This window comes from Kogia breviceps, chromosome 10 (genome assembly GCF_026419965.1).
Source record: "Kogia breviceps isolate mKogBre1 chromosome 10, mKogBre1 haplotype 1, whole genome shotgun sequence".
Lineage (NCBI taxonomy): Eukaryota > Metazoa > Chordata > Mammalia > Artiodactyla > Physeteridae > Kogia > Kogia breviceps.
In genome coordinates, this window is record NC_081319.1 from 26,763,068 (window position 1) to 26,790,196 (window position 27,129).

At 41.0% G+C, this 27,129-nt stretch overlaps 1 protein-coding gene across 1 annotated transcript in view; it reads right to left on the minus strand.

Moving 5' to 3' along the window:
• Positions 1-27,129, minus strand: part of SYNPR (synaptoporin) — a 292,184-nt gene that overhangs the window by 263,853 nt on the left and 1,202 nt on the right. The window lies entirely within an intron of this gene.

The window sequence follows — 27,129 nt, forward strand, 5'->3', positions numbered from 1 at the left end:
GGAAACAAACATATTAAGGAATAAAGGAATTAAAGTAAACTTGATACTCTGTCAATGTGTTAGTAACCATTGTTTAAGTGATTTATCTAGAAGCAAATTGATTTCAATAGAAACCCCTTGTTTAAGAAGGTGGTGAGGGGGCTTCCCTGGTGGCACAGTGGTTGAGAGTCTGCCTCCCGATGCAGGGGACGCGGGTTCATGCCCCGGCCCGGGGAAGATCCCACGTGCCACGGAGTGGCTGGGCCCGTGAGCCATGGCCGCTAAGCCTGCGCGTCCAGAGCCTGTGCTCCACAACGGGAGAGGCCACAACAGTGAGAGGCCCACGAACTGCGAAAAAAAAAAAAAAAAAAAAAGAGAAGGTGATGAGGGTGGTGGAGTAATACAGTAGCTATGAACTTGGGTTCGGAAGTTGGACTGCCTGGGTTTGAATCCTGGATGATTCTTGTAGCTTGTGTGTGACCCCTGGGTGAGTCATTTCATCTCAGTCTCTATCTCCTCACTTGTAAAATGGAGAAAGTAACTCCTTCTTTGTCTTACTGGGAAAACTAAGTTGAATAAAGCACTATCCGACATTGGATTAAAGCACAAGACTACTTTAAATTCACAAAGGGATCATAGTGAGAAACTTCACCCAAAAGAGATGCATTCACTTATCACAGATCCTAGAACAGACTAAGTATTCAATACATGACAACTATTATTATTATTATTGCCCAGAAATGTCCTCCAGTTATTCTGCCTTCACCAGGGAGACTGTACATTTTATACTTTAGGAGAGCAAGCACAATAAAAATGAAGACAGTTGACTGGGCATATACCCAGAGAATACCATAATTCAAAAAACACATGCAGGGCTTCCCTGGTGGCGCAGTGGTTGAGAGTCCGCCTGCCGATGTAGGGGACACGGGTTTGTACCCCAGTCCGGGAAGACCCCACATGCTGCGGAGCGGCTAGGCCTGTGAGCCATGGCCGCTGAGCCTCCGTGTCCGGAGCCTGTGCTCTGCGACGGGAGAGGCCACAACAGTGAGAGGCCCGTGTACCACAAAACAAACAAACAAACAAAAAAACACATGCACCCCAATGTTAATTGCAGCACTATTTACAATAGCCAGGTCATGGAAGCAACCTAAATGTCCATCGACAGATGAATGGATAAAGAAGATATGGTACATATATACAATGGAGTATTACTCCGCCATAAAAAAGGAACGAAAGTGGGTCATTTGTAGAGATGTGGATGGACCTAGAGACTGTCATATAGAGTTAAGAAAGTCAGAAAGAGAAAAACAAATATTGTATATTAATGCATATATGTGAAATCTAGAAAAATGGTACAGATGAACTGGTTCGCAAGGCAGAAATAGAGACACGGATGTTAGAGAACAAACGTATGGACACCAAGGGGGGAAGCAGGGGTGGTGGGGGATGAATTGGGAGATTGGGATTGACATATATACACCAATATGTATAAAATAGATAACTAATAAGAACCTGCTGTATAGCACAGGGAACTCCACTTTGCTGTACAGTAGAAACTAACACAACATTGTAAAACAACTATATCCCAATTAAAAAAATAAATGAAGACAGTTGAAAAGAAAAGCCTCCCTCCCCTCCCTAGATCAACTGAATGAATTTGCCTTCCTCAAGTCGAAACCGAGTTGACGTCAAACCCATGATTAAAATTACCTGTCCCCCAAGTGCAGTCTTCTTTTTGTATAGACTCCATCTGAAACTGGGCATAGAGAACTTCATCCTTTTCAAGGATGAGAAAGTGCTTTGATGGATTTCTTTGCATTTTGAAGTCGTAATTAAGCATATTGAGTTCCCTGCTACTTTGATCTTTATCATTATAATGAACTCCTTGGCAAATTTTAATGGGCCATCTACAAATTAATTTTATATTGTTTTTCATCATGGGTAAATCTGACAAACAGAGGTCGGGTATAAGTGGCAGTCCCTAGGAAAATGTCAGTTCACTCTGCCAGTGAGGAACTGCCAGGTGTCAGGAAAGAAGTCACCTGCTTTTGTGCAGCGTCCTATTCATAACAGCAGCCTATTTACTGTTTCCAGAGTGAGGAATACAGGATTGCTTTAAATTCAAACATACTGAAAGGGAGCATATTAAGAAACCTCACTAAAGAGAGAGGCTTTCTTCACTGCCCCAAAGGTTTGCTCCTCGGGGCTGCAGCAAGCTGGCACCTGATCTTGAATCCACACTTCAAATCAAGGAGCCTGACATTATGAGATGAGTAAGACAGCAGTCCTTGCCTCCAGGAGTTTACAAAGGATAAAGAAGGTACAAATGTTACTTTTATAAGATGCTGGAAAAGGAAACATGCTCTGAGAATCTAAAGGCTCTCAGGATTTTCAGGGGAACCCGAAAAGCTGTCTGGAACGGAGACGTGGCATCTGAACTGGGCCTTGAAGGTTGGGTGAGATGCTGACAGGTAGAGATGCAGAAATTGGGGTGAAGAGGGCATTCTGGTTGCAGAGGCTGGTATGGGAAGTTGCAAAAATGACCAATCCTCCTAGTAAGCCCACAATTGAGGGATTTCCTGGGACATAGGATTAGACCTGGGAAAAGTCCATGGCAAACCAGGATGGACTGTCATTCAAAGATATACAAGGACCGGAGTTGGTTCTGAGAGAAACAGCTCAGTTGGACAAGGGCAGAGTTTCTGTGAGGTGGTGTGTGGGTGCTTGTTAAAAAGAAAGATGCCTAAGCCTTGGTCTTGATTTATTAAGTCAGAATTTCTGGTGGTGGGGCCCAGGTGTACTGTTTTTAATCAAGTTCCCCAGGTGATTATTAATCACAATATAGTTTGAGAACTGACAGAAAACATAGGGTTTAGGTAAGGAAGAAAGTCTAAGACACAAATCTCATATACTCCCTCCTTAAATATTCAACAAGTTTTCAAATGTGTAGAGTATAAGAAATACTCTTCTTCCTGTCATCATGCATGTTGGTTATCAACTAATACGTAGCAAATTAGCTCAAAAATTAGCCACTTAAAATAACAAACATTTACTATTTCACATACTTTCTGGGCGGGAACCCAGGAATGCTGAGCTGGATGATTCTGGCTCAGGGTGTGTCAGGAGACTCAGTCAAACTGTCAGCTTGGGCTAGAGGCATCTCAAGGCTCAACTCAGGGCTGGAGAATACACTTTCAAGGTCATTCATCTGATTTTTTTGGCAGGCCTCCTTTCCCCTCTGGCTGTTGGCTGGAGGTTTCAGTTTTCTGCCTCCCGGGTCTCTCCACCGGACAGACCAATTTGGCGGAGTGTGGGAGGGGACCACACAAAGATGTGAACACCAGGAGGGAGGGTCATTGGGGACCATCCTGGAGACTAGTACATAATGTCATTCCAAAACTTGACCCATTATATACTTCTGGAAACTGAGTCTCAGAAAGAATACAAAACTTTCCCCATTGTTCTATAGGTAATGTGGCAGGATCAGGACTGAAATAAAGATCTATCTTATCCTTCAACTTTTTTTTTTTGGCCGCACAGCATGGCTCATGGGATTTTAGTTCCCCGAACAAGGATTGAACCTGGGCCCTCTCAGCAGTGAGAGCGAGGAGGCCTAACCACTGGACCACCAGGGAATTCCCTTTTTTTTTTCTTAACTTTTTTTCCCCCCTATCCTTAACTTGTGTAAAATCCTGTAATCACTATCGTAGTCTTCTTCACAAGAAGGATTTAATAAAAATTATCATATGAAATCATATTTACTAAGACACTAATTTGTCTTATCACTAAACAATGCAATTACACATTTTACATTAAACAACTTAATTAATAAAATTAAGTAACATAAATTTAACTTCCAGAAAGGCCAACCCTTCATTACCAATCCTCTCCTTCCAGTGAGACATACATGATGTTTTCATTAAAAAAAGAGTGGGGGAGACTGTGATACTTACAGTCCCAAGAGGAAGAAAATGTTGAGTATTTTTTCATGAGTCATTCACACAATTCTCACTAGTGATATTTTTAAATCAGAGAACTCCAACTGGGAGGCTCTGAGAGAGACAAAATCTTTTTCTTTTTTTTTTTTTGCGGTACACGGGCCTCTCGCTGTTGCGGCCTCTCCTGTTGCGGAACACAGGCTCAGCGGCCATGGCTCACGGGAGCAGCCCCTCCGCGGCATGTGGGATCTTCCCGGACTGGGGCACGAACCCGTGTCCCCTGCATCGGCAGGCGGACTCTCAACCACTGCGCCACCAGGGAAGCCCGAGACAAAATCTTTTAACAAGAAATGAAAGGTTGTAGCATGCCCTGCAACCTGAAGCATCAATTGCCTTGTAAGTTATGCCATTGCTCTGGCCTGGTCTTTCCTCTGCTCTTAGCAATTCTGACATTGTTTAAAGAGACAAACTACATCCAAATGACCAGTAATTTAAAATTTCTTTGACACCCACACTTTTCTTACTCAAGGTGAGTGAGTCTCAAGGTGACTGAAGGCCTTACAGTTGTTTGGGAAGCTGGGCTGGCATTGGTGATACCTTTCTCTCTCCCCTTAGTTCCCAAATGCTTTCTCCTATAACAGAACCCACTTGCAGAAAAGGATCTGCTAGCAGCCGTTTACAATGCAATATAAAATGAACCCAGCTGTTACTTGTTGGAAGAAAATTTGCCATTCAAATGCCATCACTGACTGTGGAATGAATGGCTTTTCTGAACAGTCCTAGAATAAGAAAAGAAGCAAAGAAACACCAAAAGCACTCACTGGAGAATTCATGTGATGTTTCAAGGTAAAGTTGGTTGGTGCAACTTTTTATGCTGGATCAGTTCTACAGCCCTTGGTAACAGCAGACTTTTGCTCCTCAGCTGCCCAGAATTACCCACTGAGAGGGTTTTATTAACTACAGAGGATCTCATTGGGCCATGAACCCTACAGCCCTTAACCCTCACAGAAGATCATGATGGCCAATGTCTGCAGATAACTCAGTTTTCTCTTGGTAAAACTCAAAAGGACCATTCAGCTGTATAGGAGATAAAGGTAACACCAAACAATGATGCACCTTTTTTCAAAACCTCACCCAAAATTGCTGGCAGAGTCTAACATGTCTGTAAAGTGAAAATGGATTTTTTAAAAGGAGAAATAGAAGAAACTAAAGTCCTCATTCTTCATAACTCTTTATAGTAGCTAGCCTTTGCCGAGTACTTATCCTAAGTATTTTACATGCATTTGAAAATTTCATGGTCACAATAAATGTATGAGGTAAGTATATTAATCTCAGTTTTACAGATAAGATGAAAAACTTTCCCACACGTGGAAGTAACGGAGTTCAAACTTGAACACGAATCTGCCGGACTCCACAGGATAAATTACCTTCTGTGCATACAGAGTTTAGTAGGCATGATCACACACATGGCTCATATACTATTTGATCTCCAAAATCTGGGAAATAAGCTAAGCAGGTACCACTCAGAGAGAGAAGTGGTTTGCCCAAGATCTTAACAGCTAGTACATGACAGAGTCAGGACCAGAATCAAGGTCTTTTGATGAACAAACTTGGCCTCCCTCCCTCTATGTCACCCTGCTGGAAAGGGAAACTTGCATATAGGGCACCATGAAAATAGCAGTGATGTTTATAAGATAAGGTCATACAGAGCATTTTATTCTCAGATTTTTTTTCTGAGTTCTGAGTTACAGGGTAGAATATTTCTAAAGCCAGTATTTCTATATGAATGTTTTGCAACTTTTTATACCTGATGATCTTCACCTCTGAAAATATACGTTTCTGAAAGTGAATTCTTTACTGTACTCACTGTTCATTTCTAAATTTAGGATGATGACCATCTGTTACATTTATATTTAGAAAAAAATATTTTTAAATGAATAGGATAAATTAGGCATGTTTATTCAATGTGGCTGTTGAATATTATCGATGCTTTATTTCAATAATGAAAACCAATACATTAAAATTTTTGGTAAAAATTATCTTTTACTGAAGAATGTAATATGTGCCTAGATAATGTGAAGACTATTGAAATAAAGTGCCGCAGAGGATTACATAATAAACTTGGGGTCAGGCCCAATAAGACTTAATTCTGTTCCAATGACTTATAGTCCTGTGGCTTTGGACATAATGCTCATTATGTTTGAATAATGACAGGAAGAGATTCCTGCTGCAAAGCCTAGTTTATGTTGGGAAACACCAGCCTAACTCATTAGGGCAGACAGTGAAACCGTGAGTCTCCCAAAACAGAGGAAGAAATTTCTTTCATGAAAGTTCAAGTAAGTAAAAGCAACGATCTGAGAATTTGACATGGTTCTAGAAGAATGGGTAAAATTTCAACAGGGGAAAAAATGATCAAACAAGGGATGCTGATGAGGAATGGCATTCCAGGTGGGAAAAGGACTAATTCACTTATTCATACATCCATTCATTTAGGAAATATCTGAGTGCCTGCAATGAAACAGGCATGGCTCTAGGTAATGGAATTGTAGAGGTGAAGTTCACAGATAGGCTTATCCTCATGAAGCATACGTTCCAGTGAAGCTTGTGGTAACATTCAATATTAGAGTGAAATTAATTCATTAGACAGACAACAGGGGAGCAGCTGCTGCAGAAGATAAGATGGGAACTTGACAAAATCCAAAGGCATCAGAAAGTTACACAAATTCATGTCATAAGCATCCATTTGCTAGTTACTGCTAAGCTTCTATGGAGAATTTTCTAAAATAGTTCATCTCTCCTCCTTAAATCATATGTATTTAAGCATAAGCCTGCAGCAATAAATGTGGAAGAGTTGTATATATTACAAGATGTCATTTGCAGAAGATTCATATCACAGCCTCAGGACAGAAGGTCTTTTACTTTGGTGAAGGAATACTGTAGGAAATTTTAATTGTTGATACACTTCAGAACAAAAATAAATTTATCAAACTAGTGAATGTTGGTATATGCATGAAACTCAGTATGAGATGCTAAACCATGTCCTCTACCAGTCCAACTTAAAAAAAAATAGCTAATGGAACCTTTACTAGATTTTGTTCTACGGCTTGAGCTGTCTCTTAAGTAAGCCAATAGTTACAAACGTATGCCTTTTTAAGTATAAATATTTTTAAAGAATTGCTCAAAATTCACAACACTTTTAAGGGCCCACTCTACATTAGGTGTAATAAGCACATCTTATTCTAAAGGTCATTCAAAACCTCTAAATATCCAGATCTATTTCTCCAACTTGTCACAGTAACACGCTGAAAAAAAAAGGGTATGTCTACAAAACACCAGATTCGCAGGAGATGATGAAGGAAAGATCAGTACATACTCCTATTTTCCCAACGAGGGAGCGGACACTCAGAAAGTGCCTTGTTTAAGGTCATGTGGGGGAACAGAGATTCAAGCCTGGATTTTCAAATCCAGTTCTCTTTTCACTAAATCTTATTTCACTGCATTTAATAGAACTGTTTCCAACCCTCCACAGCTTCCTTCGCCGATACGCTTTTTAAAAAGTTGGGTCTCACTGCAGTAATATCCCTATCTTTGAACAGGTTCCCTAGAGGCAGAGCCTGAGACAGAGATTGGGATGCTCTTGATTTACCAGGGAAGTGCTCTCCTGGAAACAGCAGAGAGCTGCTTCCTGGAGAGCTCAAGGAAGGGGATGCTCAACGATGTGGTGTCAGCCAGAGGCCAGCTTCAGTCCGACCCCGCCAGCTGCTCTCAAGTGTGAATTGTACCAGACACGGTCCCACCCTGAGGCAAGGGACCCAGTCTCTTGTGTACCCCAGTATTAAGACAGTTACCCGCTGTAGGTTTCCCCTGGGGCAGAGAATAAGTTCCTAGTTTTTGGTGGCTTTCATTCAGCCAAAGGCAATTTTCTGGGTAGGGGACAGCTGTGATCTGTTAGCAATCAACATTCACAATAGCTGAAGTTGGAAGACGGCCGTACACGAGCCCAGCACAATTATTTTATCCTTAAAGCATACCTGAAGGCTGACATCAAGCTAGTGAATACCAACACTGTGCCACATTTTTTTAAACCAAAGCATTTGAGTCAGCAGATCCATGCTGACATTACCTTAGAATGAAGATGGATGGATGGATGAATGGATGGAGAGAGAACGTACCTTCTAGAATTCACACTCAGAACTCAGCATACAAGCAGCGTTTTTAAAGGGGGTTCTGGGTAACAAATTTTATAAAATGTCACTTGCCAACGTACAATTTGCAGGGCATCACCTGGAGGTGAGTCATATTCCCGCCTTCTTCCGCTCCCCATTTCTGTACCCCAACCAGCTCTTCTGTGAAGAGTTTTTCTGAAACTGGCAGGGAAACTTGCAACAGTTATCAAAAATATATCCCAATCACTCTGGAGCACCACAAGTGAAAAACATATTCCAATTCTGCAATCAAGGACACTCATCATCTGCTGCTAATTTTAATACCAAGCACCTCTAATGATTAATGAATTCAACAATGCCACGTTCAAAACATGGAAGAACCTCTTCCTGCTGCACAGGAGATGGTCTGAAAAGGAGTGTCCCCAACATCTAAGTGGCGGTCAACACCCACAGGGACACCTCATTTGTGCTCATTTCTCAATTATTGTGGAACTACTACCACCATTCTCCTGGGAGTTTGTGATTCAGCAATGATTACCAACTGCCTTGGGATTCTGCCTTCTTATAAATGTTGCGATTTCTCATACTTGAAGAAAGTCACTCTCAGTGAAGAAGAGATAGCAAGCCTTTTCTCCCCACTCATTGCCCCTTCTAGAAGAATCTCCTTCCCTCCAACACTGGCTAGCCTCTGTATACTATGTGGTCCTACTCTTTTGCCCAGATCTGGGGAGATAGAACCTTAGCTGAACCACACCACAGGTGAGGCTGAGTCAGCCATTCTCCATCTCTGGAGAATTTGTGCCAAGAGCAACAGTGTTGGATGCTCCTACTGTGTGGTTAGAATCAGGCAGGGGGCAGATGGTGCCTTCCTTGAATACAAAAAGCAGAGCTAGATACTGACAGTAAAAGTCAGAGAAATGGAGCCAAGATACAAAGAGGAGCGAAGAGCAGATGAAACAAGGGCACGCAAGACAATGGAGGGATTTTTCACCTCCCAGCTCTCCCTTTCCTCTTCCTCTCTCTCATGAAGCCTGACTAATCTTGTTTTTTGATAACCCTGATTCCTTCCAATATATCCTATTTTTCCCCTAAGCCAGTTTGAATGGGTTCCTGTTCCTTGCAACCAAATGATTTCTGCTTAATGATCTCTGATAAGGATCAGAAAAGATTTTTTTAAAATATAAATTCAGCCAAAGCAAAGTGGAGAATTCAGCAACTATTTGAAAAATATCTGTTGAGTAGCTGTGTCAGAAACTGGTAATTCCCCAAGATCCAGTCTCTTCCTCTTCTTTAGTAACAGTTCTGTTGGAGGTATCAACACACCTAGCTACAAACTACATTTTCCAGCCTCTTCAGAAATAGCAAGGTGACACAATTATAGCCAATGAGTGTTCTACGGTGGCCTCCAGTATCTCCCACCGGGATTAACCTTCAATTGCCAATGGCGGTAACATTTTAAATAATGTGTTCTATATTGCCTTCCATTCCCTGTCCCATTTCTCCACCCCCTTACTGGTGTTTGCGGGAATTACCTGCCAAAGAAACTACTGTCATCCTTACCTCAGATTGTGCTTTTGGGAAACTCAAACTAAGACGGGAGTTACTTTCCATGAGGCCACCCCTGAGTAATGGGGGTGGGAGCCAAAAGGTTACTATTTCCCCCTTTTGTCCCCAAGGTACTCAGTTCTGAGATGCATTGCATGAAGCTCTCAGGAAGCCCTGTGAGTTACTGGTTATGCCTCCTTCCCCATCCCCATTTCACCTCCCTGGTGCCTCATTCCTATTCCCTGGGATCACTTCCCAGTAAATTACCCTCATAGATGCTGCTTTTTACTTAGGTGTTGCTCTCAAGGGAACCCAAACAAAGACACTGCAAAACTAGGACACTAGGGCCAACTTGAAAATTCTATACTATCTATGGGTGACTGAAACGGTGGGTAAGGAGGGTGTGAGACACGCAGACTTGCTCACTTTCAGGTCTTGTTCATATGGCTGACACCACACTAGTGATGCATCTGGACCACTGTTGCTCTCTTAATCTGATTACCATGCTCTTATTCCTCTTAAATGTATACTTGCATGCTAATTATACTGCTCATATGGCTACTGTCAAAACATCACCAGACTACCTTGCTTATCATGGAATAAATAAATGTCGCAACATGATTTCTTGATAACCAAACCTTAAAGAAATTAATTTTTCTGCATAACATGATACTGAGCAATCTGTGTAACTTTTAGCCTGTTTCCCAAATTAAAAAAAACATAGTAACTATTATTATGAGACATTCTTGTGCTAACAAATTAGTACAAATTTTAACAACTGTCATCTTGCTTCATATCAGGGGGCAAATAGAAAAGGTTATTAGCTTGTTTTATCTTTTTATTTCAATCTATAAAATTGATGTATAAATGTATAAAGTTCACAAATATATGGAAATACATAAAATGTATAAAAAGCATAAAGAGCTGGTAAAGCTCAGAAAATTCAGGGTCTGATAAATTTCTAGAAGTTGGCTTGAAAAACTCCCTGCCACCAACTGTATGATGTGTGTTGAAAAATAAATGTAAAATTGAATGTTTAAAGAACAGAGCCAGTCCCTATTAAGTTTTTTGCTGAAGTTTAGCATATCACCCTTGCAAAACAGATAGATGGTCTGATTGTCTGCACATGGGCTGTCCAATATGGTAACCACTAGCTCTTTAAATTTAAATTAATTATAAATAAATTAAGTTAAAAATTTGGTTGCTCAGTTTCAAGTGATCCATAGCCACACATGGCTAGTGACTGCTGCATTGGACAGTGAAGAATAGAACATTTCCATTATTGCAGAATGTTCTATTGGACAGTCTACTCTAGATAAATATACAGAATTCTCCCCAATTATTCACTGATTTCTTAAACCATAAACAATTAAACTGCACTTTTTATGAACAGAATTCTTTGAGATTACACTGGTTGACTGAGAAATTCAGTTCTTCTCAATGTACTGTCTGGGACCCAGAGCTGTATTACTAACTCATCGTACATTGCTACTAGGAGCCAGGGCCTCCATTCACATTATGGTTTTGGTCCAAGACATAGACCTTATATTTTTATGCTTCCTAGGTATTTAGTGACAATAAATTTTCATTTTATCTGACAAAAGGCAAAAGGGATCCTTGAAGTCACTAATTCCATCATTTCAAAAACCAAGCTAGGGTTAATTCTGAACACCAAAGTTCCCATGCATCCATCAGTCAAATGGTTCCTGAGAACTTTCTGTGCAAGAGGAACTGGGCCAGGTCCTTGGGGGCACAGGGACAAAGCCTCCAGGTGCCAGGATTCTGGGTTCAGTAGGAACAAGCTGGAGACTGTGGGCTACATCCAGAAGTCAGCCACGCTTTGTGTATTCTGCAAAGTATGGGCCTCCCGGTGTTTGAAAAATAGAAGACAGTTCCAACGTTAAAACCTCCCAAGGAGGTTTTGACCACCTCCCTGGTGGCGCAGTGGTCAAGAATCCGCCTGCCAATGCAGGGGACATGGGTTCAAGCCCTGGTCCGGGAAGATCCCACATGCCGCCGAGCAACTAAGCCCGTGCACCACAACTACTGAGCCTGCGCTCTAGAGCCCGTGAGTCAGAACTACTGAAGTCCATGCTCCACAACAAGAGAAGCCACCACACTGAGAAGCCCATGCACTGCGAACAGTAGCCCCTGCTCACTGAAACTAGAGAGAGCCTGCCAGCAGCAGCAAAGACCCAATGCAGTCAAAACTAAATAAATAAATAAAATAAATTAGAAAAACAAAAAAACCAAAAAAACCTCCCAAGGATGGCACCAGAATTCTTATTGCCGTTTTCTTAAGAAAAGTGGAGGGCTTCCCTGGTGGTGCAGTGGTCGAGAATCCGCCTGCCAATGCAGGGGACACGGGTTCGTGCCCCGGTCCGGGAAGATCCCACGTGCCGCGGAGCGGCTGGGCCCGTGAGCCATGGCCACTGAGCCTGTGCATCCGGAGCCTGTGCTCCGCAACGGGAGAGGCCGCAACAGTGAGAGGCCCGCGTACCGCAAAAAAAAAAAAAAAAAAAAAAGAAAAGTGGAAATATCTAGACACTTTAGGCCTACGTTCCTGCTCAGCAACACCTGGCTAGAGTGTAAGCAGCTGCATCTATAGGCGGAAATGCCATCACCTCTGGTCAGCAATGTTGCCTCTTATGACAGCCTGCTTCCTGCTTCCTCACACATTAGCTGCCTGGCCCCCAGCAAACCTGGTTCGCATTCTGGCCCCCAACATTTACCAGCCAGATGTTCATGGGCATGTTCCCCAGGTTCTTCCAAGGCAGACTAACCAGTATGGAAGAGGAAACTGAGTGTCACCCAAAACAAGGCAATAAAACAAAAGGGATCTTTGCCTTTTTACAAGCAGGTGGGGGTCAGTTAAAGGGTGGATCTTTGCCTTTTTACAAGCAGATGGGGATCAGTTAAAGGGTGGCGGAGACCTTCTTGACAAACTGGAAAGGCAGGGAGCAACCAGTCCCCGGCTCTTTTTGAGTATTTTCCATCCTTTGCCTAGGCCACTGAGGTGCTGATTTCTACAAATCAGAATTGCTTTTACAATTCAAAGCAAATAAAAACCATGCTTTCTTTCATTAATTGTTTTATCAAGTGAATTCATTAGACATGCTTTTTTTTAAAAAAAGTACTTGCCTTTGAACTGCAAAGAGAACTTAAGAATTTTGCTCTGCCGGCCCACAAGAGAATTCCCCACCTAACTGAGAAAAATAAGTAGGTTCAGTGAAACCACCACCTTGGGGGCTTCCCCGGTGGTGCAGTGGTTGAGAGCCCGCCTGCCGATGCAGGGGACACGGGTTCATGCCCCGGTCCGGGAAGATCCCACATGCCGCGGAGTGGCTAGTCCCGTGAGCCATGGCCGCTGAGCCTGTGCATCCGGAGCCTGTGCATCCGGAGCCTGTGCTCCGCAACGGGAGAGGCCACAACAGTGAGAGGCCCGCGTACTGCAAAAGAAAAAACAACACAAAAAACAAAAAACCACCACCTTGGTGGATTTTGCCCTGATAGGTACCATCGGACGGGCTAAATGGTTGGGCCTGTCTCTCAGTTGGGTTCACTCAGGGCTACAGACAGCAGCCCTGTTGGTTGGGATGGTTCTTCCCATAGGTATCTGGTCTCTGGGAGAGAATGGGAACTCTTCTTCCTCTACAACTGCTAGGTGAAGCACACAGGATCTTTTTGAAGTACTGAAGACCTGGGTTCAAAATCTCAGCTCTTTTGTTATCAACTACACACACTTAAACCATACACAACTAAACTTGTTTTTCTAATCTTCAGGTTTCTTGCCTAAAGAAGGGGAAATAATGATGTATGCCTTGTAATAGAGTCGCTAGAATTAAATGGCATACTTGTTGAAAGCATTTTACACAGGGCCTGGAGCTCAGTAAGTATACAGTGAATGTTAACAACTGTTATTTTAATTCAGAGAGGCCAAGGTGGCCCAAAATAGTTCTGTGTGAGGCAAAGGCAGAGTGTGTCCACAATGTTATCATTGTTAATAGCAAGTGTGGTCAGGAATGTGATCCAAGAAAGAGAGGAAATGCCCTTGGCATCAGGCAGCAGCTGAATTCATTTTATTTTATTGATAGGGTTTTCTACAATCATGAGCCAGATACACCCTATGATTCCTCAGATGTTGCAATAGCACCCCATCCACTCTCCCTTTTCCTCAAAAGAATTTTTAAAGTTCCAAATGCCTCAAACCCGAAGAAGGTATGGTATAAATCTGTATGCCTAAGTCACTACATACATATGGGTGAGCTTCACATTTCAGAAAGGTACTGAGTATGGACCAACAGTTATGAGTATCATTTAAGGTAAAATAAGTTACTGATGATAAATAAGTTTAATATTAAAAATATAAATAAATGCAAACTGCATGATAAATTTAGATTATAAAATTATATTGTTAAAGATTCATAACACAGAAATTAACTTTGGTATGCTAAAAATTATGTAAATCTATTGTTATACAATGATTCAGAGAAAGGAAGGCTCAGTATTTGCCTCTCTACCCAAGTCAAAGTACAGCGATCTAAGTAATTTCCAAATGGTGGAGTAGTACAATGACCAGGAAAGATTAAGGCAGCAGCTTATATAAAAGCCCACGTGACCAGCATCATGCATTTGGCAGCCTCAGCTACTGCTTTACAAATCCATTCTGTCCATTAAAATGTTTCCAAATGAAAATAAGATAAACAATCTTATAAAAAAGTGCAATTTCACTGCAAATTAAAGAAGTACCAATTTAATCAAGATTACATTTTTGTCTATGGAATTGGAAAACCTTTTAACTGGTAATGCCCACAGTGGAAGCACCTCATTGGAGGGCAATCTGGCATCTGTTTCAAATACCTTAAAAATGCATAACCTTTTGAACAAGAAATTCTACGTCTGGAAACTAAGTAAATAATAATAGAGGTACAGTAAACATTCATCTTTAAGAAGGGATTCTTTGCAGGTTTTAAAAATAATATCCATTTAAAAACTATTAAAATTAGAGACTAGTTAAATAATTTCTAGTATAGGCATACAGTGTAATAATACACAGCCATTAAAATTGTGAAGAAAGATATTTTATCTAGTGGCAAAGCAGATGACAAAGTAGTATCTATTCTAAGAACCCATCTGTTATGGGTTGAAGTGTGTCCTTCCAAGATTCATATGTTGAAATCCTTACTTTTAGTACCTAAGAATGTGACCTTATTTGGGAATAGGGTCATTGCAGATGTAATTAGTGAGGATGAAGTCACACTGGCATTGGGTGGGCCCTAATCCAATATGACTTGTGTTATATAAAGAGGGAAATTTGGACACAGATACACATACAGGGAGAACACCATGTGAAGACAAAGGCAGGAATTCAGGCAATACATCATCTACAAGTTAAGGAACACCAAAGATTGACAGCAAACCACCAGAAACTAGGAGAAAGGTAAAGAACAGATTCTCCCTCACGGCCTTCAGAAGGAACCAACTCTACCCACACCTTGATCTCAGACCTCTGGTCTCCAGAACTATGGGACAATAAATTTCTGTTGTTAAAGCCACCCAGTTTGTGGTACTATGTTATGGCAGCCCTAGCAATCTAACACATCATTTTTTTTTCAGGGAAAAAAGGTACATCAACATGTCTGAAAGAATACTTTTCCAAATATTAACCTTAGTTGCCTCTCAGTAGAAGGACATTGGGTAACTTTGCTTTACTAACTTTTGCTTATAGTTTTGTGATTTTAAATTACTAAACAAATAATTTATGCATAGAAATGGCTGTCAATAGCAAGTCAAAAGAAATCCACTCCCCAGTACCCATATACGTAGTATGTTTAGATCACAGCAGTGTGGGAGAGGCAGGAGGTCAAACATACATGGCTTGAAATCCTCCCTTGGTCATCGATCAGCTCAGTAGCTTTGGGCAAGTGGACCTTATGAGGTCAATGTAAGAGTTGAATGAAATTGTATAGACAATGTACGTAGCACTGATTTAGGACAGCCTGGCACATAACAAGAGCTCATTTATTTACAGCCATTTAGTGAACTCCCACTGTTTATGGGGGCTTTTTCTTTAAAATGAAAAAGTATGTTATTCCTTTCAGAAAAGCATCACAAATTCATGGTCATCTAGCCAAAGCCTGCAGACAGCCTGGGCTCCAATGTGTCTAGGACACTAATCTAGGACTAGATGATCTACTCTAATCATTCTCTCCTTGCCGACCACACCTGCCAGATCATACTGTCCCATTGGAATTCATTGGGCTTAGGCACCTGCTCTTTATGGCCTTTAGTACAAACAATGCATGTGTGTGGTGTGTGTGCAGGTGCGTGTGTATGAGAGAGAGAGAGAGAGAGAACATGAGAACACAGAGGAACACCTAGAGAAAAAAAAAGACTTGTGAAATTTTCCAGAATTTCACAAATTCTTTAGAAATTTACATTGGCAGTAAAACACATTCTGAGGGAAAGAAGGAAAGGAAATAAAAATGTATTGAGTGCTTGCTATGAGCCATCACTCTTTGCAAGTGTTATCTCATTTAACCAACACAATAATTCTTCCTGCTAATTATTATTATTTCTACTCTTATATATATGAAAGGCCCGAAGGGGTTAAGTAAGTTGCCCAAGGTTACCTAGCTTGTCAGTGGTGGAGCTGACAGTCAAACCCAGTCATTCCTTCTGTTACCAAATGAGGGAAATGTAATGAATAAAGCTAGGTATTAAAAAGAAAACAAAAAGGAGCCAGCGATTTAAAATAGTAATAAAAAGTATAAACAATATTTATACTTCAAATTTATCATTCTTGCTAATAAGCATAGTCTTTGCCCCAGAAAGACTATACTTTGCCCTCTAAACTCTAGGTTAGAGTTTAATGCCACGAACAATTTCATACATATTCTTTGTTTTTTTTAACCAATGAAGCACGTCATCTAAAATAGATTTCAAATACATATATTCATGTTTTGCTTTCAGTTGCTTCATAAATAGAATCTGTGATGTGGTTCTGACGACAAAAGTTCTTCTACACAGTCTAGTCAATTATTATGAAACATGAACATATGCCTTCTCCCTTTCCTCAGATAACTGCAGCCACAGATGAAAAGTAAAGGTGGGCTTCCCTGGTGGCACAGCGGTTAAGAATCTGTCTGCCAATGCAGGGGACACGGGTTCAAGCCCTGGCCCGGGAAGATCCCACATGCTGCGGAGCAACTGAGCCCGTGCGCCACAACCATTGAGCCTAAGCTCTAGAGCCCGCAAGCCACAACTACTAAAGCCCGTGCGCCTAGAGCCTGTGCTCCGCAACAAGAGAAGCCACCGCAATGAGGAGCCTGCGCAACGCAATGAAGAGTAGCCCCCGCTCGCCACAACTAGAGAAAGCCCGTCACAGCAACGAAGACCCAACGCAGCCAAAAATAAATAAATAAATAAATTTATTAGGAAAAAAAAAAAAAAGTAAAGGTAACACATCAGGCATTGCTCCTATAGTAAAGAGTCCCCAGACATCTGAGCTTTAGTTTTCAAGATTTGGGAACATTCAATATTTATTGGGCCCTCTTATGGGAACTTTCATACATGTTGGCTCAGCTTATTTCACAGGTCTGTGTTCTAGATTTTATCCTCATTTTACAGTTCAAGAAGTTGAGAGTCAGGGACAGAAAGGGTGTGTCCAAGGGTTTTTAGTCATGAATTCATTTTTATCATGTAAAGATACCTTTTAGGTAAGTAAAATCCCCGAGGAACTTGAGACGCAGTAAGGTTGATTTACCCTTGAACACACTCAAGGTCTATGGTTGAACCCAAGCTAGTATGGCTCTAAAGGCAGCACATTCCAAATCACAGTCACAATCTCTACTCATCAAGTCACCCCCTTTTCTAGCTTAAGTATCTCCCAGGATCTCCATTCTTCACTCATGATGGGCTTGTGCCTACTAATTTTCTGATATCTCTTTTTCCTCTAATCTAACCCTTCTACCTTCTCAATTCTTCTAGATTTCTGCTTCAGAAAGGATCCCACAGGTAATTCCAACTGTCTATCAGGTGCAGGCAAAGCCATCAGGTGAATTAAGGGCATGAAAGCACAGCCAGGCAGTCTCATGGTAGACAAGATGGATGTGTGAGCGCTTCTTGTTAAAGCCATAAGGGGGTATGTCTTCTCATTTGGCACACAAATCCTTCAAAGTAACAAATCCAAAGGAGGGCAGCTCACACACACACACAATGGGCAGACAATTCATTTGCTCTTCCTGCATCCATGATGGAATCTGTTTGACTCAAGTAATTTATCAGGCATCCAAAAAGAATTTAAGTGTTCATCATCTAGCTAAATATCCGGATCCTTTCCGAGTTCTACAAAACTCTTTATAGGCATGTTTCAACAACACATCCCTAAACCTGAATTTCTTTATGCAATGGATCAGTGAATAAGGATTTTGTTAGAAAAGATACACAGATCAGTAAAATTTTCTCAGGGGTTAGGAGTATTTTTGAGAAGGAAAAAGGTCCCTGAGAAGGTCTGGACCTCCTTAGTCATTATGGGGATGAGCATTTATATTTTTCTTTGTGCTCTGACAACATGAGACAGCAGAAAGGGACCTGAATGAGGAAATAAGAAGACATGACTTTAAGAAGCAATTATATGTATTGTCCTGGCTGTTTTCATTGGGGAAATCATTTAACTTGAAGATGCAGAGGTAATGAGTGATCACTACTAATGGGTGGTGATATGGAAAAATGATTAAGATCAAGGGGCCTGGCATCTAGTTGCCTCGGTTCAAGTCCTAGCTCTCTCACATGCTCGCTGTATGATTTTAAGCAAGTTGTTTGCCCTCTCTAGGCCTCAGTTCCTTCACATATAAAAAGGGTTATTATTTGGTCCTTCAAAAGTAAAGTGAGACCAAGTGAAATAACACATGTAGGGCACTTAGGTTAAGTCCTTGTCTCTATGTATTAGTGTTACTACTACTTGTGTATATTTTATGATTATCTCACAAGGAAGAGAGAAGAATAGAAATAAAAAACAATATGATGATAATATATTGACCAAACTTTATGTTTATACTCTCCTAAAAAATTTTGGAATGCTTAATTTTATTTACAGATAGCATATCATTGTCTTTAACAACCTCTTCCTTAGTTACAGTTAGGGAGCCTCAATATAAACCAGATGCTCTGCTGGGGGTTTTATAAACACTGTCTTACTGAACCCTCACAGTAACCCAAAGATGTGACTTTCACGACCTTCATTTGATGGCCTCAGACCTGAGGACAAGCACAATCGTGTAATCTGCTCAGTGTCCCATGGCTGGAGAGAAGAGCCAGCCTTCCAGCAAAAAGCTCATTCCAAAGCCCAGGCTCCTTCAAGCCCCATATTACCTTCCAGGTTTTTCATGGGATTCTTGCTTGTCAACCAATTCCTCCCCCCGTACCCTCCTGAAACAAACAGGACCCATCACACCAGGCAAGCCAATGACCCTCCCATGAGTAAACATTCAGGATAAAAAATTTTATTTGCATAGGGATATTAAATTAAAAACAAACCAACACCCCCATCCATTCATGTTTTTCTCCTTTCTACCACGTTAATAAACACAAGCAGATAACTGAGGTACTCATTACTGTAGTCTTTTAATGTTAAGGGCCAGTGTTGAATTAAGCTACCAATTTATGAACAAAGATGAAGTATGTGTGGTTTGGGGTTATACGTTTTCCTTCACGAATGGGCTATCTCATGACTAGGGAAAAACCCCATCGTTATTCTCAGAAAGAGGCTTTTCAACTGATGAACAAGCAGCACAAGCTGGCAGAGCCCACATGTTGAAGGGGCGAAGGCACAGCCCCTCCAGATCACATTATCAGTGTGGATCCCCCCCAATGGCCCCTCGTCAGAGCAAATTCCAGGAAGCCTGCTCCCCAAATCTCAAAGAAGCAATGTCTTCTCCTTAAGAAAATTACCAGTTCTGCCTTCTTCATCCACCAGACACATACACCTCTCCCTGTGCCTAAAGTGCCCGGGACTTAAAGAACAGTCTAGGGGACATGGTTTGAATCTCATGACACTTTGTATTCAGGCCACAAGTGACAGGGACTTGCAGTGAACCTCTGGCCCAGGGCAGCCAATCCATAGCCTGATATGGCCTGGGGCTGACGGTTGTGCCCGCTGAACAAATTATCTGCTGAGCCAATCGTATTCCCTCTCTTAGGACTAAGCACCTACTGCCTGGATGTTTCAGGTTTTTTATTGAAGTACAGTTGATCTATACTGTTGTGTTAATTTCTGCTGTACAGCAAAGTGATTCAGTTATACATATATATATATATATACACACACACACATTCTTTTTTATATTCTTTTCCATTATGGTTTATCTCAGGATATTGCATATCGTCAATTGCCTGGTTCCTATGTTCAATTGCCTGGGTGTTTTGGTGGGACTTATGAATGCCCCTGGAGGTGTTCCTACCATGTGTCAAGCACTGTGTTAGAGACTTAGAATGTACTGATGAACAAGACAAACAAGATCCTTGTTTTCACAGAGCTTTTAGTCTAGTTGAGGAGCTAAAATGTTAAGAAAAAAAAAAGGCATTGAACAGTGTGCTCTGGGAGCCATCAGGAGGCTGACTTCATCTGGAGGGACCTCCCTACTCAGAGAAGCCCTTCCAAAATAAGTGATGTTGGACTTCCCTGGTGGCGCAGTGGTTAAGAATCCACCTGCCAACACAGGGGGCATGGGTTCGATCCCTGGTCTGGGAAGATCACACATGCCACACAGCAACTAAGCCCGTGTGCCACAACTACTGAGCCTGCGCTCTAGAGCCCACAAGCCACAACTACTGAGCCCATGTGCCACAACTACTGAAGCCCACGCACCTAGAGCCCGTACTCCTCAGCAAGAGAAGCCACTGCAGTGAGAAGCCCACGCACCGCAATGAAGAGTAGCCCCCACTCACCGCAACTAGAGAAAGCCCACGTGCAACAAAGACCCAACACAGCCAAAAATAAATACATTTTTTAAAAAAAGAAGTCCAAAAGAAGTGATGTCTAAACTGACACCTGAAAAGAGAAGAGGAATTTGCCAGCCAAAGGGGGTTTGGTGAAAAAAGAGAGCGTGTGTTCTAAGCACAGGAAGGGGTATGTGCAAAAGTCCATCAGTCCAGCAAGAGACCATCACCAGGCCCCCCAAATATCTAATAAATGTGAAATGTGTACAGAGCAAGAAACAGGCTTTTAGTATGAGAGCGAAAAGGGTTGAGGGTGGATTTCCTCCAAGTTTTGATGATGCATCAGTTTCAACAGACAGCAACATTCTCTCTTGCGGGTTCCAAAGAGACCAAAATGATTGGGGCAAAAGCTAGAGGATGGAGAGTGGCTGAGATGGGCTCAGCCCCGCAGGGAGCAGAGATACTTCACACCCCAGTCTTCACCAATTATCTCATGATATCCAGAGTCTCCAGGATTGGAAAAAATTGCTCCTTATTATCATCATCATCATGATCACAACTATCTTTTACTTTTGGAGGACATTTAGTAGTTTACAAAGTGTTTTACTTGCTTGTTCTTACTTAAAATTTCCAGAACTATGAGAAGGTAGGCAAGGGGTGTTGTCCCCAAAATTCAGTGAGGAAGTGAGGTTCTCACAGGATGGCTAAGCTAACAGAATGAACGAGAATAATTACAAATACATCCAAGTTCAAAGACGTGCCTGCAGAAGGTGAAGACTCAAAGGAAAGTCATTGCTCTGTAGATGTATTCCTTAGAGGCTTTTAATTATTTTTTATATTAACATAAGACTATTTTTCTTACCTAAATCAGGAAGAAATGTGAATCCTCTGGGGAACAGAGAACTAAGGGTGATGTTTCTACTTGATCATGAGAGCAGGGTTCTTCTCCTATTTTTATCTGGGTGATTCCCAAAAGCCAGGTGTACCTGGGTATTAGGGTGTAGTTAGTAAGTGCCTTATAGTGGTTGATGCTATAAGAACCTTTGTCTACACCATGGAGAATTCAGTTGGATACATGTAACTCTTTCAAGAATAAGCAATGTCTATGGATTATGATTTCAGAAAGATCAGGAAAACGGTCTCCCCACACCTCAACAAAAAAATTCCTTAGAACTAAGTTCCTGCAATTCTTCTTTTCCTTTAGGTCCCACACTGGCGTCTCTAGAATGTTCCTTGAACACAGTTATTCCAAGGAGCAATTCCCTAGAGAGTTACACATGCTATGGTAAAAAAAATCCCTGGCAGCAAGGTATAAGGGGTGAGGGGCTCAAAAGAGGCACACACATAAGTGTGAATACAGATTTTCTACGTCAGAACTTTGCCAAGACTCTAACTTGCAAGAAGTTGCCATAATGTTATAAATTACTCTCCGGTAGATTTCTACTTCTTCCTTTTTCATCGTTCCCAGAATCACTCAAATTGTTATCATCATTATCACCATCATCATCATCATCACCTTCACAATCATTTGTTGAGCACTTTTTATAGCCCAGGCACTATGCAAGGTGGTTTATGTGAATTAAGTCATTTATAGCAATCCTTTGAAGTAGCAACTATTGATGTTATCAGTCCCATTTTACAGATGAGAAAAAAATGATACCTAATAAAATTAAATAACTTGCCCAAGGTCGCCAAGATAGTGGAAGAACAAAATTGGGATTCAAATCCATTAGTAGTATCTTAATCTTTTTTTCTGTACTCGTGGGGTGAAATACCAATGTCTTAATGAAACTCAGAAAAGCATGAAGGGACAAATCCATTAGCCCACTGGGGAGCTGCTCTTTTATGAAAAGTGTATTTATTGATTCATATTTCATTTACATATGATTTTTGTCACTTGAGAAACTAGAAGCTATAATTAAATCCAAATTAATGTAGCTTTGAAATTACATCCCACCCTCAATGGCAGATTGCTGCTCATAATTTAAATAAGTTGTATGTTAGAATTTCTGTCTTACTTATGCTTAGAAAAAAAGAGTTGTCTGACTCATGCACAGGTATTTTTAAGAAAATAGAAAAAAAGACCCATAAAATAAGATCAAATTATTGGCTTTATAATCAAAATCTTTTTCTATGTATTTAAATGAAAAGATACTGATTTTTAATTAGAACCTACTCTACCTTGGTTAATTAATAACCAACAGAAAATAAAACAATATCAAAGACAATTGATGTCTCTTGAGTTAGTCTCTAAATATAAACACTCCTTGGCATTTTCAGAAAAGGCCTGAAATACATATCAGAGTGGGTGAGATAAACATTGCAAAATCAGATAGCACCTGCCTTTTAATGTTTCTGAGGATTAGGGATAAGTTACGACAGGTACCTGTCACAACGAAGGAAGCAGAAGAGTGTAGCATTTAAGAGAACACAGTTTGGAGGATGTCAAATCTTGGCTTTGCTATTTCCTACAATTTTGCCCCTGGTGAGTTATAAACATTCCCTGAATTCCGTGGTGAAATGGGAATGTAAGCCATACAGATTCAATATGATGACGTATGGAAAGCACTGGAATATAGTGCCTCATATGAAGCCTGCATGACAGAGGTAGCTACTGTTACTTCTCTCATTAAGAGTTTAAAATGATAACTATATTATATTATATTATATTATATCATAAACATGCTTACTGTGCTATTATCAATAACATGATCAGAAATACTATTCATATCAAGCAAGCAGTATGACATTTGAAAAACATAGATCAGAATTCAGATTCAGGAATGAAGATTAGGGAAGCAGGTGCCTCCATTTAAATCAAGGAGCTCTATGCCTCGTACAGCAGACATGCTGCATCTCTGGATAAGCTGGCCTCCTTTGGAAAGGCAGAATGGAGATATGGAGTCCACGGGTTGTAGCAGAAATGGTAGCAAAGTGGGGGACGGAGGTCAGAGAATAAGTATTAGAGGAATCAAGCAAGTTGCCCCAGCAGTTAATTTTAGAGGGACGGAGTCTGGACCTGCCAGCCAAGCAAATATCATTTGCAGGAGCTGAAGTCCCTTTGATGCCCTTACATGTGTACCAATTCTAGTCCTGGACAATTTGGAACTGTTGGGGCCCCTACATTCCATTACACATAAATCCACAGGTGCAAATCCAGAGCCTTGTAAATAGTAGAGAGAAAAAAGAATGTATTAAGAAAAATGCTTTAAAAGGAAAAAAAAAAGCAGGCCAAAATTCTACTGGCAAAGAATTGAAGTAGCAAAATAAGAATGATCAGTGGAAGGCAGGATGCTACACCAATTTACCAAGTCTGAGAAATAAGGTAAGTTCAATTAAAAAAAATTTTTTTACCATCTCCAAATGATGATTTAAGACATTTTTAGACCTATTTTATCATCAGGGAATAAACAAAACAGACCACCAGAGTCAGTGCTGTGTCCTGAATTTTGGTTTTGACCCAGAAGATAGCAGAAAGTCCCCTAACCTCATTTAAGTAGAGATTAAGGATTTGGAAGTTTTGCGTCAAGGTCTTTGAAATTGGCTAAAGCTTTTTCCCTGAAGACTTGACTTTTATATGTTTTTTAAACTTTAAATCTACTGTATACATGAGCCTTTCCTAAGCAAAGAACACATCAATAAAGTGCATTTTCCTTCCAAGGCAATAAATCTCAAAGTGGAGGATGTATTTAGAAGTAATACTGCTTCATATGGTCAATCCATAGAAGATCATTTAAAATATAAGTTATTTTTAAAAAATTTACTCATGTGCACAACTGTGGACAAGTGATATGCCTGTGATTCTTCCTGAAGACCACAGCTTTCCTTCACCCTCTCCTCTCCCCACTGAACCTCAAATTACACCCTTTGGGAAAAACAGCAGTTTTAACAGTTCAGAGGTATACATCTATGGTTATACAAATTACAGACACACGCACCCACATTCACACACAAAACTATATTTTCTTTTTTTATTTTTACAAAAATATTGTATGCTATACATTAGTCTGAAATCTGACTGAATACATTTTCCATGTGTTGATTAAAAGAAGGAAAACTGAAAACCACTTTTTTCCATATAACAATTTCATCAAATACTAAGAATGAAACTCATTTTTCTGCACTTGATAAATTTTATCAAACACAATTACCTATGCTGACTGCCAGTGCAATGCATATTAATTTAGCCCATCTTTTTAATGACAGTATAATATTTCACAGCATGCATGAATCATACATTAATGATTTTCCTATTAACAGACTTACTAATTGTTTCTAGTTCTTTCCTCTACAAAGGATGTTGCAGTAAATAGCCTTGAACATAGATCTTTACATACACTTTTACTTCTACAGAATAAATACTGAAAAATAAAAAGGATTGTAGTTCAAAGTCTTTCAAGACTACCAACTTTGAAGCTGTTGCCCCACAGAACAGGAGAAACCGGGTGTTTTAGTGCTCTGTCATGCTCAATTTACACTTTCTGCTGATCACTACTGTTTACCAAGCACCATGAAAGGCACCTGTGGGGAACACAGAAGCAAACAGAACAAATTTCCTGCCATCCAAGAGCTAGAACTCTCTCGTCACTATCTCCCACAGAAAACAGACCTCAGAGTGACTCTTCACCCATGGCATGCACAGAAGAGATACTTTCCTTTCTCCATTTTGATAAACTTTCTCAAAGCTTCTATGTCCCTGCTCTCATCTCTTGACCTTAGCTCTTTTAAAAGGTAGTGATCAACTAACTTATCTGACCTTTTAAGGTTTCATTGGTCCCTTATTCAGGTTCTCTCCCACAAATGAGAGGCTAATCACTGATTTACAAGCAAAATCCCTTCCTCCTTAGAGCCTCAGAGGCCCAGAAGAGAGAGAGGAAACCAACTATACATAAATCAAAAAAATATTTTAAATGTAGTAAGTTCTCTCTCCCTCTCACACACACACAGCAAGAAAAAACTATAAGGCAGTGTGATAAATTATCATGAATAAATGAATGGATAAGATGTAATGGAAGCCCAAAGAATGGGGTGAATCATTCAGTTTGGGTAGAGGAAAGAGGAAGAACCAAATATGAGAGACATCTTCACTGAGGAGGTAATATTTAAGCTGAGGTTAAAAGACAAACATTTGGGGCTTCCCTGGTGGCGCAGTGGTTGAGAGTCCACCTGCCGATGCAGGGGACACGGGTTCGGGCCCTTGTCCGGGAAGATCCCACATGCCGCGGAGCGGCTGGGCTGCTGTGAGCCATGGCCACTGGACTGGGCCTGCGCGTCTAGAGGCCACAACAGTGAGAGGCCTGCATACCGCAAAAAAAAAAAAAAAAAAAAAAGACAAACATTTGTTCTCGGCTTGGGCTGTGAGGGCATTCCATATAGTATTAATAAGAATAACAAGAGCCTTAAGGTAAAAAGCACTTTGAAGTTTCGGGGGCTCCTTGTATAGCTTAGGGTGGTAGTCCTCTAACTTTAATGTGCATAAGAATTATCCTGGGAGCTTATTTAAAATGCAGATTCCTGGGCACCCACCTTCCCAATATTTTTATTTCATGTCCAGAAATCTGCATGGAAAAAAAATTCATCCAGGTTTACCACACTCTGAAAGATACTCATAGAGGCTGTGTGTGGGGAGTGACATGAAATAACACTGCAACAGGACTGAAGGGGATACAAACTAATGTTTCAGGTGAGTGACAGTGACAGTGTGAAACAATAAGAGATTATGTCAGAAATGATGTCAGCCCTTTGAATTTTGTTTTGAGAGACAGTGGCTTGACAATGGAGCCTTTACACTGAGCAAAACAATCACTCTTCCACAGAGAATGTTTGTTGAATGGCTGAGTGATCGAATGTGGACAGAACTCTGAGAAAGTCAACTGAAAGCTGCCCAGACGGTGAGTCCTGCTTGCTTTCACCGGTGGCTGTGAGGAAAACAGTTTTAGAATAGCTATCCCCAAACCAACAGTTAAAGCCTTCCAAATGCTGTCCTGATATTATGTCCAGTTAATATATTCATGCATATTTATGCAGGTTTACAAACAAGGCAAATGTGATTACCCTGTAGATCATCCACGTAGGCATGTACCACAGTTTGTGTTGCCAAAGCTGGATACTGGGCCTAGGAGCTAAGATCTGGGAGGACAGAAAACACTCTTACATAACTTACCAGCTAGTCAGTGATAGGGCCTGTGATTAATGCTACATGACGGGTTCTGAACTTTCTGTTCAGATAGGTTCGCTTGCCTTTCAGAGCTCCTAGCAAGAGAAAGTGTGACCCGCAGATTTCACTCTGAATAACCATCATGCAAGCAGTGACACTAACATTGCTCGGTGGCCCCCTGGGTAACTGTTTCTGTGCCTCCTCTGCCAACAGATAAGTTGCCCTAGGACTATCAAGTTGTTTTTTAAGGGGACAGAAGAGTACTATAACTTCCTAAAGCCCCGTCGCTGAAACAAGCTCCACAGAGAAGGCTGGGAGGTTCTAGAAGAAATCAGAAAAGCCCTCGAGAGCAGCCAGAGTAGAGAAACTCTGAGATGCGAAGGAGTCCCGCTCTCGACGGCAGTAT